Here is an 18,777-nt window from a genome sequence, read left to right as displayed (position 1 = left end):
ATTATGTTTGGGACTCAAACACTCTAAAATTTTCCTTATTGGATTTCAAAAGATGCTCCAAATAGAGATGTAACTCCTCATTAACTTTTTGTATCTCTCTGGTGCTTCTGTTGGGAAGGCAGTCCTCCATGGTTTCTTACTTTAAGAGCTTCACATCAATCTCCTTCAGTAAGGGAGCTTGCTACTAGAAACCAAAAAGATGAAAACAGAACTGCACTTACCTATAACTGTTGTTCATCAAAGGGGCTTCTGTGCAGGCCCACATCCCTTCCTCTTGCCCCACTGCAAACTTTCTGGAACTTTAGTTTCTGGGGATTCTCCTGTGCATCCTCCTCCTGGTCATGTGGTGGTTTTGGTGGGAAAACACAAAGGGGAGAAGGGGCACTCCTAGTCTCTCAGAAAGCTCTAAAAATCTTTTCCATGGCTGACCTGCACATGCACAGTCCCAATGTGTGCCTGCACAGAAGACCACTCAATGAGCAACAGGTAAACAGAACCTTGTTTCCTGCCAGAATTTCTTACCTCAGTCCAGGAACCTACAGGTTACAGCTTTATAAAGTCTATGCTGCTTATTATTGCATGCAAGTTCTATTGCTTGTGAAATCATTATAACCAAGACATCATTATAGGAACACACGTGTTACATCCTAGGGAATTGTACCCTCCATTTAGTGACAATTGGCTTTTAGAGATTATTATAACACCCTTTTGTTTCAGGAAACATATTCCATTCTAAAAAGCATTTTTCTGAAATGTTGTTTGTTTAATTACATTATTTCTTTATTCTCATACTTTTATGCATAAGTATTAACAGTTACTCAAATGGCAATTTTATGCCATATTGCCTCATTCACTGACCAGGGATCCACAAAGAATTTATAAACAAAGCTGCTTTTAAACATTCCACTTCCTCAAAGGTGGAGTTTCAGTGTCCTGTGAAGAAAACAGTAATTTTTATTCATTATGTTAATTATCTTCTCATGCAAAGCTTCTCCTAAAATGTATTGTCGAAGGCTTTCATGGCTGGAGAATGATGGTTGTTGTGGGTTTTCCGGGCTGTATTGCCGTGGTCTTGGCATTGTAGTTCCTGACGTTTCGCCAGCAGCTGTGGCTGGCATCTTCAGAGATGTAGCACCAAAAGATAGAGATCTCTCAGTGTCACAGTCACTGACACTGAGAGATCTCTATCTTTTGGTGCTACACCTCTGAAGATGCCAGCCACAGCTGCTGGCGAAACGTCAGGAACTACAATGCCAAGACCACGGCAATACAGCCCGGAAAACCCACAACAACCATCATTCTCCTAAAATGGTTTGAGAATACAGTCCAAGGTCACAAAAAAGTCTTTCATAGTCATGTTCTGGGTTTTAAAGAAGAAACTAAGTTTGAAATTGCTTAAAATAACTCTCTCACATATATATTGTTATCATATAAAGTTGTTTTATACAGGTCAAACCACTGGTTCATCTAGGTCTGTGTTTTCAGCAGCTCCGCAGAATCTCAGGTGAAAACGGTCTTTCCCAGCACCTGTTACTTAAGATCATTTAACTGGAGATGTCAGCATTTAACCTTCTGTACACTCTTCTGGGTATGTGGTCTTTCACTAAGCTGTAGTTCCTCTGCATATTATACTCATAACATGCATAAAAAACATGATTACACACTTGCTTCTCAACCATGAGGATTCATGGACCATGAGGACAGGATCTATTATACTTCATCCTGCCCTTCTTCATGGAGTCCCAGGTAGCATGCACCCCCCGACACACACACACAAACTGTATCTTCCTAACAACCCTGTGAAGTAACTTAGTTATTTAAGGTCACTCACTGAACTTAATGGTTCCCACTATTATAGGCAAAACTCAGACTTCTAGGGTTAGCTCCCCCAAGTTATGCCAACTGACTTTGGAAATTAAGTCTGTTTTGGAAATTCTATACAAAGGCATGGCTTTCTTAACATACTTTTAATTCCTGAGTTAGCATAGATCAATTACGTCCCATTATTCAGAGGCAGAAATATTACAAAACCACACAGATTAAAAGGTTTTAGTTTTTACTTAGCATGTACAAATTACTGATTACAAAAGAAAACAAAATATACTGAGCATGTAAATTTCTATTTATGACAACTGAGCAAAGGATGAAATAAAAGTAGGTTGCAGCCTACTGTTGAAGGTGAGGAGGAAGGAGGAGGCAAGGTGACAAACTCAGACCACACAATTGACTGGAGAAAAAATAGGCCACAACTTTATTGAAATAGCAAGTAAGGAGCATTGGCAGTCATGTGGATCGGATCCCCAAAAAGCATCGGCTGACCTGCCTGCCAGCCGATGACCCCTCCCCTCGCAGATCCCTGCTGAGGGAGGAATCAAGGAGTGGCATTAAAGGGGGAGATCATGTGGGTGTACACCCCTGAATGATTCCCCTGCCACCTGGGAGTGAGTATGCCCTGGCAGCCCCCGAGCTGGGCATGCACCTCCATCACTCACTCCCAAGATTCCTTATGAGAATCCCCTTAACAGGGAACCTGGGCATCAGGCCCTGGTTTTCCCCAAAAGAGATCCGATCCGATGACCAACCACCACAAGAGCCACGAAAGAGGCTCCCGCCAATGCTCCTACAGCAGCAACCATTCCAGCAAGCCATCCCTCAGACCCTGCAGCCAGATGTCTTGACCCCAACTGGACAAATGGACCCCGTCCGAGCGGTACAAAGCCTCCAGGCAAAATGAAATGTCCAGGTGTGTGATAAGCAGGCCGCCAGCCGCAGTAATGTAATGTCCCAATGCGCCGGTCCAACCTTAGCCAGATCCCGTCAACCTTCTCCAGGTGCTGAGCCCCATGCCAAAAGCGCCTCTGAAGTAAGTCCGACCACAGGAAAAAAGTCCTTAGAAATAAGCCCCGCCATGCATCACTCGCTTCAGTTCCAGGCATTCTCATTTGCCCAGGTCATTCTCTCCAAGTTGGATGACAAGTGCATCAGGCGACCCTGCCGACGAGCCTGGAGGCATTGGGAACCAATGCCTCCCGTAGCATGCTACGGACGCCAAACCAGCAGATCTCAATGTGGTCATCCAGCCCAAGGTGTCTTCCCCATCCAGATGCCGCCACATACTTCCCAGCCCTATGCACGATGCTGTGCCCACAAATCCACACAATCCTCTACTGACCTGGGAACATGAAGGGACAGAACAAAATCAGCATGTGAGCACCGGGGCCAGAAGGATGTAAGAATGGAAGGCCCTGGACCACCACCAGATGAGACGCTGGATTGCAGAAGAGGGGAGGCCAAGGTCTGCTGCCACTGTGGCTGCCCCGATGCGGAAGGAATGAGTGGCAAAATCTGTGGCGGGAGGCCAGCTGCCTGTAGGCACTCACGCAAGAGAGCCGCGAACTGGTACTGAGTGACAGGGGATCCATCCTTGTGAGCCAGGAAGGGGCCTGATTGGTGAGGACAGACTGTTAAGTAGGCTTGTACAGTAGAGAGGGGGCAAATGGCTTGCTCTGAAGAGGACTGCAGGCAGACAGTGGCCCCTCGGCCCTGCTGGTCCACTTGGGAGCGGCATATGGTGATGGTCACCTTGTGCCAGGAAAGCGCCACATCATTGCAGTTTAAAGCCCTGCCTGAGGGATCCCAGCGAGAACCCGCAACCAATTCACTGACATGGAAGGCCCCAAAAAATGGCAGAGCAAGGGCCGTGTGAAAAAGCCGCACCTCGAAAGAGGACCAGCAGACATCAGGGACCACCCGAAAAATAGCCCGTAAGATGGGCAGGGTGATGGGCCTCTGCTGGTCAGGGATATGAGGGGAGACCCAGCCCTGCCCTTCTATAGCCTTGTGGGCTGCAAAACAGTCACAGGGTTCAGGGAGCCCTTGTGTGTTGCTGAAGAAGGAAATGGCTGACAAGTCTCTATGCATGGTTCCGGATGCGAGGCCCAGCCCTTGCAGATGGGCCAGGTATTGCAGCACCAGTGTCTGTGATGCCAGCCATGGGTCCTGTCCTCCTGCCCTTGTTGCAAAAGCCAGGAAGCATGCTGCAGCCTTGGAGTATGCTTGCAGGGCCGATGGGGCCACCGAGTTGAGGATTCTCTGCATCATGGTGTCTCGCCAATTAGCCACAGGTCCAAAGGGAATGGGTCGGGTGTGCAACAGGCCTCGGGAGCCAGAGTGAAGAACCTCTCAATCTGGAAGTGAGATAGTGCATCTGCCATGCCGTTATCCAAACCCACTACATGACGGGCTGAGAATGAGATGTTAGAAGTGAGGCAAACCAACACAAAACAGTGAATGAGATGCATGACCTGCTCAGAGCGAGAGGACTGCTTGTTAATAACTCTCACAGAGGCCTGGTTGTCACACCAAAAGAGGACCCATTTATCCCTAAACTGCTCTTGCCACACCATCACAACTACCACAATGGGGAAGAGTTGAGGAAGGTTAGGTCCCTGAGAATCCCTGAATTGGCCCAAGAGGAGGGCCATCGTTGAGCGCACCACCGCCCACTGAAGTAAACCCCAAACCCGAGGCTGCCAGCTTTGTCCGACCAGACTTGCAGGTCTGTGCCCGGGTCAAGGGAACCCTGCCACAAAGACACTCCATTATACTTGGAAAGAAATTCAAGCCAATCCCTTTTGAGAGGCGGCTGTGATGGTGAGGGGATGAGGCCCCCCTGCAAGCCCTGGAGAGATGAGAGCAAAAGGCCCAGCCTGGGGAGACCACCCTGCAGGCAAAGTTAAGGTGCCTGATGATGGAATGAAGGTCCTTCAATGTACATTTTTTACTTGACAGAGTGAAAGTGATGATGTACCATAAGCGACCCAATTTGTCCAGAGGGAGGCGAGAGAGCCCAACCTCAGAATCCAGCTCGACTCCCGAGCTGGGAGGCAGGGCCCTCAGTTTTTTTCCTGGGCGAGGGGGATACCTAACTCCTTGGCCAGGTACTGGAATATGTGCAGGCGATCAGCGCAGGCATTGCCACCGGGGGCACCATTATCAAAAAGTCATCTAATTAATGAGTATTGTGAGGGGAACCTATGTGGTCCTTGGCGGCCCATTCAATGAAAGTGCTGAATGTCTCGAAAGCAGCGCAGGCTACAGAGCACCCCATGGGCATGGCCCTATCCACATACCATTTATCCCAAAACTTAAATCCCAACAAACAGAAATCAAGGGGGTGGATGGGCAACAACCTGAAAGCAGACTCCACATCGCACTTGGACATAAGGGCCCCTAGCCCACATAATCGTACTAAGCGAACCGCATGGTCGAAGGAAGAGTACTTTACAGAGCATAGCTCCTAGGGGATGCAATCATTGATGGATGAACCGCGGGGATACAAAAGATGGTGGATCAACCTATATTCCCCAGGGGCCTTCTTGGGTACCACTCCTAATGAGGAGACCCTTAAGTTAGGTATGGGGGGAGAGGCGAAGGGGCCAGCTGCCACCTCCTTGGCTATCTTGGCTGCCAACATGACTGGCAATTCTCTGGTGGATTTAAGGTTGCCAGAGGTGGTGGCTACATGTGGGTCAGTGAAAGGAATCCAAAACCCCACTGAGAAGCCTTCCAGTAGGAAGGCAGCTGCTAGTTTGTTGGGATAACATAATAGGAGGGGGCGGAGGGCCTGTAAGCACACAGGGGTGTGGGGTAAGCCCAATTCCCCATGATAAGGGCTATTTACTGCCACTGGCAGACTGGGCAGTGGTGGTACTAGACCCCCCATCATTATGGGAACCGCTGTCAGAAGACTGGCCACCTCGAAAGGGCGCAAAGGGCAGGAGGCCACGAGGGCATGACTAGCGGGAGTGAGGGGCCCCATATGAGTCACAGCTGTGCTCATAGCGACACTTTGACCACTGGCACTTGCCTTGATTGAACTCCCAGCACAACCCATGGGACTTATCCCGACGCCCAAACCAGCGACCCCCTCGGGAGCCCTCGCCCTTTCCCCTCATGTGGGGGCCCATCAGCCAAAGCTACAATTTTTGGCTGATGAGGTCCTACCTGGCTCTGGGATTATGAGAGGCCCTCTTACAGAAGGCCTCATCATAATCCATGGCTGCACTATCTCCAACCAAAGCCCGAGCCCGCAGAACATTACCCAGGTGGTGAGAAAGATGCCACCCCCTCTTAGGATAAGCGATCTGTACGACCCCCATGTAAACAATGAACCCTTCCATCCAATTGCTGAAGGTATGCTTGACCACCTCCTTCTTACCCCCCTTTCTATCCCGCTTAGAGGAGGGGGCCCTTCTCCCATCCTCTGCCTCGGGCCTGAGGAGGGAGAAAATGTCCACATAATACCCATCTAAAATCCGTTTCCAGGTCTTTCAAGCTGGGGGAACTTGGGGGGATCCTCGTCATCTGTGAAGGATGAGGGGGCTGGGTTGCCCATGTTCTGATCTGATTCCCAATACCCCTGTGGATCCCTTTTTTGGAGTGTCCCTCCCTCCGACGCTGGGACCAACCCGGGAGGCCTGGCACTGAGGCTGCTGTTTTCCAATAGTCCTCCCAAGGGGCCTCTTCATCAGAAGAGGAGGACTCACCTGAGGATCCCTCCCTGTTCAACTCCTCATGCTGCCTGTGCCGCCAAGTTTTTTTCTCTGAGGTCCTTCTTCTTTTGAAGACTGGCTGCCTTTAGTGGCTGGAACTCCTGGAACGAGTTTGAAGATCACGAATCCTGGAGTCCTTTGGTTGCCCTGTTCTTTCCTTTCTGGCTGCATGATTTCTTTGGTACCTCAACAGGCTCTGAAGGATGCGAAGCCACCTCAGGCCCAGAGTTCCCCAACCACTCCACCCAAGCTGTGAGGAGCTCCAAGGCCCGGCTGATATTCTGGAGAGAACTACAAGAGGTCCAGAGTTAGCCTGAGATAAACCTTGCTTCTTGGACCTTCCCCGGGAAGGAGGCTGAGACCTGGCCTCCCCTTTTTGCCCCTTCTTTTTTACAGAAGAACTGGATTGAAGGGATGAAGATGTGTCTGGTTCCTCCCAAGCCACCTGACACCGACCCCCCACCCGCCCGCCAGGTTCCCTTTTCCCCTTGGCGCATTGGAGGGTTTCCTTTTGGGGGCTTGCTGAAGTAAAGAGGGCCTATTGCTCCTGGCTTGCTGCTGCTGTGGGGCCTTATTGGCCCTGTCCCCTAATGATTTAGCTACAGAGATCGTGCTTTTGGCCTGGGGAGCTGGGCCTGATGCCCTTGCCTTGTCCCCCTGGGGCCCCGTTCCACCCTCCACCCCCCGAGCTCCTGGCCAGTGCCATAGTTGTGCCCTGTCTTGAGGAAGGAAGTTTGAAGGAGCCAGGAAAGAAGCTAGCCTGTCCCTTGGCTGAGTGCCAAGGCTGGCTTGCTGCCCCTCACTGCTCCCGTCTGTCTTGCTGCTTCGTCTTCACCAAGCTGGAGCCCAAGGTTCAGCTATATCTTGGAATCGCCAAACCTTGGTGCTCCCACTTGACTCCGGGCTTTGCCTGAGTCAGGGAGCTCAATGGCAGCCGTGGGGGAGAGGCTCAGCTCAAACCTCTCTGACCTCGCTTTCTGCCCGCCGATGTTCCAACGCCACCACTTCCTCATTCCTCTCTTTGCTGCTCTTCGCTTTGCAGCCACGCGCAGAGTGTGGAGGCACGGGGCAGTTGCTTGTTTAAATGCAAGACCGCCAGACCAGAGGGAAGACTGCTTCCCTGCGGTCAGGCAGCAATCCCCACCCCCGATGTTTGTCTCCTGGTTGACACTGATTGGACAGCTGGGATTTGAATTCATTGGCTGCCGGCTCGCCTGGGTGACACCGGGCGAGCCAACATGGCGGCTGCCACACTCCGTCCTGCTTTCCTGCCCACGGCAGCAAACTGCTTGCCTGGTTAGTCGGGCGTTCGCACAAATAAATGCATCCCCCCCTATAAATGACATGACAAAAATAAGGTTTAAATATGTAGTTAATTTTTGCGTACCACATGGTTTAAGTTGGAGTTCACAATGGAGTAGTGTACTGTTTGTCTATTGTAACAAAATAAAGCAAAGAGATTAAATCCTACCTAAAGGGTAAGAGGAGGAAAGGAGAAGATGGCAGAAAGTGAATTACATTATGAACCTTTCAAATCTAAATTTGTGTGGGAAGTCCCATATTTCCATCTTCCATGCCAAAGTGTTTCATGTTGTTATCTTTCCCCAACATTTTCTGCTTTCTGTACACAATAGGATCTCTACTTTCATTCCTGTTTAAAACTCTCCCCTCTATCTTATGGAATTTTCCAGAAGATTCTAGCTGCTTCTGAATCCATTGTCATTGTAACACTGGGCAGTATTCCATACAGCACCACTTGAAGGTGGTGATGGAAGTGGATTTATCCTACTTCTGTCTTCTTCCAGCAGTTGCTTGAGAGCTTGAAAGGGCACCTAATAGGGTAAAAAGCAGACAAAATACCTCCCCCCTTCAGCCAGGGTCTCTTTCATTGGTGCCAGAAGCAATGCTGATGGAAGAGGGGGTTATTTTGCTCACTCCAGTGCTGGTTCACAGACAGCTGTTGCAGGGAATGGAGACAGGGATGCCTGGGCAAAAGAGAGGTATGACAAATATATCTCTGGCAATTGATGCTGCAGAAAATCCAGCTCAGTGGTCTGTTATCAACCTCAGTTAGATTTCTTTGCCTCACTCAACCTGACCATTAACATATCAGAGCATTTCAGCCAGGGCAGCTGAGTGTTCCAATGAAACTTAGTTTGTAAAATGAATTTCCCAGTCTGAATGGAAGAGGCAAGTTTAGGCCAATCTCTGAACGTCAGCAGAGTGCAAATAATTTTTTCCCCTTAAAGCTGTGCATTTTTCACAACTTATTTGTGAGTTGAGTTCTTTCACCATAATGCTTATTCCCATCTTTTTCAGATCTGTAAATGCTTCCATAAAACTTAGGAAAACCAAGTTATCACAGGAGGAGCAATGCAGCTTTACAGTGTGCTTCATCACAGAACTTTCCTTTTAACTGCAGAGGAGTTAGCCGTGTTAGTCTGTAGTAGCAAAATCAAAAAGTGTCCAGTAGCACCTTTAAGACTAACCAACTTTCTTGTAGCATAAGCTTTTGAGAATCACAGTTCTCGAGAACTGTGATTCTCGAAAGCTTATGCTACAAGAAAGTTGGTTAGTCTTAAAGGTGCTACTGGACTCTTTTTGATTTTCTGTTTAACTGATCAGTCATTCTGTCTTTGACTTTACTTCATCTTACCAGTTCCCACTCCCAGTAGAGAAATTTATGTGGAGTGAAAGCAGCAGCATGTGACATGCCACCCTGCTGTAATTAAACATAACCAGAAGAGATAATAATGAGCATTTACAGGTTGGGGTATACATCAGTAAATGTAAGCTAGAACTAAAGTAAAATAAAATCAGCTCCCTGTTGGAGCATTCAGAGAAGCCAGTTAATGATGCAGGATGAGATCTATAAGCAATTCAATTTCTTCATGTCATTAGATTTTTATTAGATAGGATGCAGAAAAATAAACTAGTGCTATTTACAGTTAATACTCTTAAGGTTCTTTTCAACTGTTGGACCCTGACACACACACACAGACACACACACACAGACACACACACACACTATAATAAATATAATAATATACTTTATCCCATAAACCAAGATTGAGTGAATGGACTAAGGTGTGCTCAGGATCTGGGTATGCCCAGTGAGATGTTTGACTTTTTTTCTTTGAACATCAGATCCCACTTCTGTATCAGAAAGTGCTTCTGACATCCCTCATGCATTTCAAGAATGTTTGTCACTCTGTGACATGGATGGAGAAAGGGGGCAGGATAATGGCAGCTCTCTGCATCTTGGGATTGGCTGGCAGTACTTGGTATTCTTCCCTTGTAATGATCTGATTGGAAACACTATTGTCCAGGAAATCAGTAGGGAAAAATGTGCTGATCCTGCTGCTTGGTTGGTAAGCATCAGCATTTGGAAAAAAAATACCCTTTTTTCAGGGAAGGGGTTTCTTTATTGAAAGCACCTTGGATTTGTGTTACTATTCTGGAAATTCAAGGTAATAATTCAAAAAAATTATTGCCTCGTATATCTTCTGCTCAGGAATTCTGTTTTGCAAGTCCCTACTCCGTATTCTCAAGGGCAAATTTTCAAAAGATACATCAAATATTTATTTTAACACAAACTCATATGTTATAATGAGTCATTGAGCAATTTTATATATATTTTAATAAGCCATTTCTACTTTTGAATACATTATTGTCAGAATTTTCCACTATCATGTTTGTTAATTTTTCCCACTTTTTTGTTCCTGAGAAATGGCTGGTATAGTCCCATTGTTTCCTCTTGTTCAGCAAATGAGAAATCAAGAGTAATTAAATGTATCTTCAATATGAAAAGATTTTCTACTGTTAACTGAGTATACATTGTAATTAAGCTAAGTGAAGTGAATGTATTATCTTTCATTTCTAGACATGATATGAGAGTAATGCCTTAAACATGCTGCCAAGCACTTGTTGCCAAGTGGAATTACTGCTTTCTTCACAACAATTCTTTGCTTGCATTCACTGCAGCATGCTTTCTGCTTCACTAGTAACAAATGTCTTGGTTGGTAAGCAAAGTGCTTCTTCAGGTAAACATCAAATCAACAAGGAAAACTATGGAAAGAAAGAACAATATGCGGTTTGGAAAGCATCCTATTTCTGCCATGTAAATGATAGAAGTCCCTGTTATCTTTTAAGAATGGGATTAATAGACACTTTCACTAATTATAGAGCCTTAGTCCTCAAATGCCCAGTGTTGTACTTCCAGCCATGCCAGCTGCCAGTTCACTTCCCCTGCATCATTCCAAATTAGGCCACTAATGGAAGGATAGGGCCAATGACAACATTAATACGTTATAAGGTGATAGGCCTGGGTCACTCATGTATTTGCTTGGATATATATAATTTCCATTGTGGCTCAATGAGCCAGAAGCTATCCATCTGTTGTCTTAAATATACACCCCTTAAATTCTTATAAACCATAAACATACCATTAATAAAGTGAATATTAAAATCCTCAATTAAATCAGCACATTTTATCATAATCTTGTAAAGTGGACAATCAGAGCTTTAAAAATGCCTTTTACTTCATCTACTTGTGTATATTTCACTTGGCTAGGGTTCTCAGGATAAATCTTTTCAACTCCATGGATTATTTATCTGTCTGTATGATTGACTCATATATGGTAGTCCTACCAACAATACACAAGATTTTGTTTCTTTTTTTTCAGTCCCCAGGAAGATTCATGCATCGAGGAATGTTTACATGTTGTCATCAAGTTGATCTAACAGAAGACAACACAGCTTACATTTTTGTCACTTTAATACTGTTTCATCATCTATTGGTTTCTACTTTCAGCTGCAGACAAAATTGTCTTTAGTTCCATATGAAGACATTTTCTCAAGCAGGCTGACAAGCTGTACTACTTATCTGGTGCCAACTTTGTCATAGCTATTTTGGCTGAATTTTGAATTGGTCATAAAGTGGCCTACAGGCTCTCTCTCTTCTTCAGAACAGTTTCCAAGTGCCAGTGTGGGCTGGTTTCCACCTTGGAGCACCAGCACACCCTCATACAGACATTCTGGCATGCAAATAATGGAAATCCACTGTGTACTTACGCCATTCTCCAGATTCTGGCAAGGAAGACAATCACATTGCGCGATGGATCCATGAGGAGATGTCACACCAATTAGCAGTGAAGTGTCTTAACTTCATGGCAGGCTAAGGGATGATGACCTAGAACCCATAGTGCCTGCACAGTGTTTTGGACACCTTTCCTGATGAAACAAAGTATAATTTAGCACCTGCCTCTGCAAAACCTCACAGCTTTCCCTGATTGCCATATATGAATAAGGCAAAGGGGTCAACTACCAGTGATTTAACTGCCTTGGCATTAGGCAATGGTATCTGTCGATGGGAGTAATCATGCTTTATTGTGTGACTCTCTCAAGGAGGGCTGCGTTCATTCTTGCTTTCATTTTTGTCTTGCAATTTGTATTATTATTGACTTTGTTATTTATTACTTTAAATACTACACCCTCAATCCAGGATATGGTTAATTTGGTATTTTAATTTGCTTTTTGCTATAGTTCTTCAAGCTGTATTAGCCAAATTGTGAAATAGTAATAGATGAAAAAGGAAAGGATGACAGCACCTGGTTGTCACCATTTTTGTTGTATATTATGAATGCCCACCTCGGGCTGCCAATGTTTTTATTTGTGGTGTAGCTGTGATGTGATGGGTAGGGAAGAGGGAGGGCTGCAAGGGAAACTTCTGAAGTAAAAGGCTCCCTGGACTGAATGCTTTCCTATTATCTCTGTACCTAGTGTCTCCTTTCCTTCTGTTTAAACCCCAGCTACCACAATATGTAGAAAAAGTTGGAGCACAAGCTGAATGGTAGCGTGTAGCTTTGTTTTTGCTAAAGGGCTTTTATTTGAGATCCCAATAATGTGAAATTTGATAGTAAGTTGATTAGAAACCTCTTTCCCACAGCTATTTAGTCTGGACAGAAAGCACATAGATGGAGCAGAACAACTGCCAAAGGTTTATTTACAGAATATAAATTAACAAAAAGTTATAGGTTTTGTGTGGAATAAAGAATAAGACAATGTACAACAGGATCACACTCTGCTCCACAGAGCTTATTCTTTTTCCTCACTGGGTTAAACCTGAACCTAAGTTAGTAACACAGATGCTAAGGGAAGAAATTAATATTTTCCCTCCAGATATGGCTCTTCAACATTTAAAGTTAATTCACAACTTCTTTGACAGAGCTGACAGGCTTATAGTCAAGTACTAGGCTGTTCTTTTAAACTTTCAGATAACCCAGCCTTAGTATCAGAAGTTAGATTTTGGATGGGCCTTTTTACAGAGTGCTTGTTTAATTCTTTAAAACAAGGTTCCTGCCCTCCCCTGATCCCAAAATCCAACTACTAGCTCAAAATAAAAATAACCTATCTAAGCTTACATTGTTATCTATGGTCACCAAAATTCCTATTCAAAACTATCAAGCCTCCCTTTTTAAACTGAGGAGGCTCCCCCTCCCATCCAGTGATGTTCCAGGGGCTCTTATTGCCTGGCTAGTCTCTGGGGTTTGCTTGAGGGCAAAATTCCCAGAATTGGTTCAGAGCCATGGAGACTATGTGGAATGTTGGGACTGATTGCAAAGTAAGTTGGCCCCTTCCCACCCGAAAACGCAGCGGCTAGGGTGGGGGCCGCTTTTGCCGCTGTGGATGAAGGGAAGGTAGTTCCCTTCTCCCCGGCATATGAGTGTTTGGGGAAGGCGGAGCTAAAGGCATATAAGCCTGCTCCGCCTCCTCCCCTTGGCAGCAGGATGCTGGGTTGCTCGGTGGTTGGACATCTGCGCTTTGTCTGTTGGAGCTCCTGTCTAACTCCAGAGTCAGCTTGCGGAGTGCTCGGCTCCGTGCTTCTTTGCCGTGGCCCCCTTTCAGCAGCGGCGCCATTGGGAAGAGGCTTCTTTGCCCGGTGTTTGTGCTCTGCTGCAGCTTTTTCGTGCCGTTTGCAGCACCACAGCAGCAGTTTGTGCCCCTCATTGCCGCAGCCCCTTGTTAGCTAGATCCTTTGCCATAGTGACAAGTTATGTTGTAATCAATAAAGCGGCCCAATTTTAATCCCAAGCTTTGTGTCTGCCTTTCATTTCAACTGGGGGGGGGGCGCAAAGGAAGCTTTTTAGAGATACGCATTCTAAATCAACTGCCAGTTGGGCTTATATTTTGCTCACTAGTCATGAACAGGAATCTGATCATTCAGTAAGCTGTTCAGATACATCTGGGACAATTTAAATTCATGTGATTTGTATGAATCAACCATTTTATTGCATGATTCAGCTGCTTTCTTAAAAAGGGCCTCCTGCCCCTTCTTTGCAGTCATTTCTTATGTACGGTTAATGGCAACAAGAAAGTAGCTGGTTACTTCAGGGATAAGCAAACTTTTGGAAGGTCCTGTATAATTAGCATGCTAGGGTATTCTTTTTTCACCTGCTTCTTAATGTCTGGGGATGGGAAGGGATAATTAGGCCTGGTCTGTAGAATGGTTTGGACCAGGGCTTTTTTTCTGGGAAAAGAGGTGGTGGAACTCCGCAGTGGAACTCAGGACCACACAATGACATCACTTTGGGTCAGCTGGAACAAGGGGGGGGAGTTTTTTAAAGTTTAAATTGTCCTTGGAGAAAATGGTCACATGGCCGGTAGCCCAGCCTCCTTGGAGAAAATGGTAACATGGTCCATGGCCCAGCCTCCTTGGTGAAAATGGTCACATGGTCCAGCCCCCTGATCTCCAGACAGAGTGGAGTTTAGATTGCCCTCCGTGCTGCATGGCACAGAGGGCAATCTAACCTCCCCTCTGTCTGGAGATCAGGAGGCGGGGCCACCGGCCATGTGACCATTTTCAAGAGGTGCTGGAACTCCATTCCATTGCGTTCCCACTGGAAAAAAACCCTGGTTTGGACACAACTAATTTAACAGGAATAGGGTGTGTTGCTCATAGTAGGTAGTATGAATTGATGACACCTGAACTAGCAGGCATAATAGAGGGTCATTCCTGAACAGCCCATCATTCTTCCCTATCATGAGGTGAGTTGAAAGGGTCAGCATTCTTTGGTGCTGACCAAATCTTTAGTTTCCTTAGGAAAACTGATTGCTGGAATTATGAGGACGTGCTTTATCAGTCTTAATTTATATATTCTGGAAGGTGTTTTCTTAAGGAAATACAAAAGTTACAATGCCATCCAAAACAGAGTTACAGTCCTTGCAATCCATTTGCTTCAATGGACTTGGCAGGGTCTAACTCTGCTTGGGACAGCACTATTATTGTTATAGTTAATGTATTTCCTGGATGTAACAAAAAAAGCAGAGCCTGTTCCTGAAATAACCTACATGTGAGATGGATTTTAATTAGACAGACTTTATACATATGAATAATATCCATAAAGCTTAGTGAAATTAAGATTACTTAACAGTGTAGAATATTTTCAAGGTTAAATAGCATAAAACTAACTACAATTATATTTTTATTTTAATAGGTTTCTAGATTTGTATGCTTAATGTTTTATGTTTTAGGTTATGTTGCAAACATGACCTGAGCTAAAAATAGTCAGTGTGGAGTGTTTAATTATTTATTTATTTTTAGCATTTATACTCTACCTTTCTCAAAAAAAGATGTCCTAACCAGTAACTTATTTATAGTATAATAAGGCATATTTTATAACTATGTTTCAGTAAAGGCGAATCATAAGCAAAGGCAAAGAAATGTGCTGCCAGATAAATGACAGAGAACAATAAACATAAGCTGAAAACCTCCTGAAGCTTTTAAAGGTTATTAATCTATCTAAAGTATTAGAATGCCTGGGAAGGTATTGGATAAAGAGCTCTGAGAAGAATCACTTGTCACTGGGGTGATAGTTGGGGAGGGGGGAGTGGTATTTGAAAAAGCATGCAATCTGTTGTTTTCCTTTGAATGCTGTTTTCAGTTGAAAATATGAGGTCCTACCAGAGAGTTCAGCTATGCCACAGCAAACACCGCAACAATTTCCCATTGCCAACTGAAAGGGGCAACCATAGGAAAGGAGGTGAGTTCACGTTCTAGCCCAATATCTATAAAAGGTGTATCTCTGAAACAGATAAACCAGATTGCTCAAAGGAGTTCATTGTTAAGGCTATGAGGAACTTTAAAAAGTCTCCAGAACTTCAAAAAAAGGAAGCTGTGAATATCCAGAAAGTTTCCTCCCTTAAAAATCCAAGGGTTTATCTCCTTTTAGAGGTGATAGATGCTGTATCCCATATACTGCTGAGATTTCCCACCCTGAGTAGGTAAGTGGCATTCCTACTAAATGGACAGCAATTGGCCCAATAGGACTGTGGGGAGGGATGTGAAGGCAATGACCATTGCAGGAGGGTGTGTGAACAACTGGACGGTAGAAGTGAAGTAAGACCAGCTATAAAAGAGACATGGGACCACGGATTAGCCGAGGCCTGTCAGGGAAGGACGAGGGAGAACTGTTCTAATACAGATTGACCTTAGAGGCAGCAGTTTCCTTCTTCAGGAGATGGAGGGAAGAGGTGAAGGAGCTGGGCAGCAGACCCAAGGAAGGGGGTGGTAGGGCTAAGGCAGGTCAATCTGAGTTCGATTAATTGTGGAATGATAGCTCGTAAACTGTGATGTTTCCTTTTCCTCACAAGTCAGGAATATTGTACTCAGGTTCCTGCTCTTAGCTTCACACAACAGAGATGGGTATGTTTAAAACAATATCTGTTTATTAGCCTGTAGAATTCAAACCCTTTGTCACATTTTCTTGAAGCATGGTGGTAATTTGAAAGGCAAGGAGAAGACACTCCACTGCAATTATGATGATCTTTGGTTGAAAAACAATGACTTCTGCCCCCACTCCCCAAGAAGTCCCACATAGGGAATGATGGGGAAACTGCCAATCTTGTTATTTACTTTGTTAGACAGACCACAATAAGGAAGCATGGCAAATGGATAGTTTTCAGTGGAAAAGTAAAAGCTTGTTATTGCCAGTCAGTCACTGGGTTTCTCGCTTTGGGTTGTTTCTTTCAAGCTTCCTGCCCCAACGCCTTTTTTACCCGATGGGAGGGGAGGGACTGCCTCCCCCCACTCCCATTGAGTGCAAAAAGTGGAAGGGCGGGAAGTTTGAAAACAACACTTTTCTTGCTGCTTGCTCATTTAGTTATACTTTTCTGGCCACTTGCAAGCAGCAAGAGAAGTCTACCTTTAAACTTCCTGCCTTGCTGCTTTTTTCACCAGATGGGAGGGGGAGAAGGGAAGTTTGAAGCTTTTCTTGCTGGGTGATTCCGCACGAATGGTTTTCCCTGATTCCGCTTCTAAATTACCTCGATTTTTTCTTGTTTCCACACGTGGGAAGGCAATCCTAGCAGCAGATTCGAAGTCACTGCACGTTTTGTCCGTTTTTTTCCCATCCTGCTTGGTAACAATTTTCCCTCCAAATGTCAATAGCCAATATTCTTCCACAATATCGGCGGGAAGTGCTCTGGCCTATCCAATATGTTTATTTGATGCAATGTCTATGTGTAGCAACGTTTTTTTGTGAGAAATTTTTTTCTAATGTGTTGGTTTGATGCAACGTTTATGTGTAGCAATGTTTTTTGGTGGGGGGGGGGGAATGAAGATGTGCATCATTCGACACTTCCCCCGGAAAAAGCGATGAGGAATCGATTTTTATCCTGTCAAAAATTCCGCATGATGGACTTTGAGCCGATGAAATGTGCAAAACAAAAGCCTAATGTGGAATCGGGGAGAAGTGGATTCGTAGGACTCCACGTGGCATGACTGCTCAGAAAGTCCGATCAAAATTGATCATGTGGAATCCCCCGCTGTTTGCAAATGCAAACAACTAGCAAAGTGCTGCGGCTGTTGCCACTTTCGCTTTCCCCGAAGCTTTCCAAAGTGATATGAATCATTTTGGCAAGCTTTGCTTTGGAATTCCTGAATCGGCTCAGCAATGCTGGGCCAATTCAGGAATCCCAGATCTTTCCACTTCTGGCCCAATTCAGGTTAAAAACAAGAATCGGAAACCCAAAGCACACATCCCTAATACATGGTATCTTGTGGCTTAATAATAAAATGACTATATGTTTTTATCAGCTTATCTGATTTCTTCTCATTCCATTTGTGGAGAAATGCCATCCATCCTAGAATTAACTCCAGTGTTCCAATTATTGTGACTACTTACCCAATCTAAACTCGTAGCTAGCAGAAAGGAAAGGGTTAAGTTCTTAGTTATGCTAATGACTCTAGCCAAAGGACAATGTTTTATCATCCCATGTTTTGCTGGAAGGCGACACCCAGAGATAGAAGGGGAAATAGCCAAGCTGCAAGAATGTATTCTCTTTCTTTTGGGACATAAAGGATTATCTGAATGACTCCAGGGCCGTTTCCACACGGCTTACCTTGTTCCGGAAAACAGCGAAATCTTGCACGAAATCTCACAAGAAGATGCTGTTATCATGTCTTCTTTCATGATAACAGCGTCTTCTCGCACGATTTCGCACGATAACAGCATCTTCTTGTGCGATTTTGTGTGAGATTTCGCTGTTTTCCGGAACAAGGTAAGCCGTGTGGAAACAGCCCAGGATAGATGGACTCTCCCAATGGAAGATTATAAATTCATTGGGCACTGAGAAGAAGCTCTCCTCTCCTCTCCTCTCCTCTCCTCTCCTCTCCTCTCCTCTCCTCTCCTCTCCTCTCCTCTCCTCTCCTCTCCTCTCCTCTCCTCTTCTCTTGCATCTTGTTCTTTATTTGGTAGCACAAGCCATGAAGTGCTAAAGTTTTACTTTGGGACTCCATCTTATCCAAATGGTGAGGGACAATAGGGTGAAGTCCCAACCACAATAAGTAAGGCAGTGCTGAACCCTGTGCTAGCTTGTAGGAGCAAAGTAGACAGGCACAGCAACTAGGTGGAGCCTCTAAGCAACTAGATGTGCAATTCTTTTTACCAGAAGATGCTCTCAGAATCACTGGTGGCAGTAAGAGATACCCAGTTGGTCTTTGGCAGCCCCAAGGAGCAAGGGGAAGAGGTGGCATCACTGAGTGGAGACTTAGGACAGCTCTAGGTTTTTTAACTGCATGCAGACCATCTAAAAGAAACAAAGAGGGTTGGCAAGCCTGTTCCTTCACACCTTTTATGATTAATACCTCTCTACACTGAAGGATTTTACCAAATAATAGAATTCAGAATGTTGCTGTGGCTACGACCATAGTGATGAAGACAGG

This window comes from Eublepharis macularius, chromosome 3 (genome assembly GCF_028583425.1).
Source record: "Eublepharis macularius isolate TG4126 chromosome 3, MPM_Emac_v1.0, whole genome shotgun sequence".
NCBI lineage: Eukaryota > Metazoa > Chordata > Lepidosauria > Squamata > Eublepharidae > Eublepharis > Eublepharis macularius.
This window is presented reverse-complemented; position numbering follows the sequence as displayed.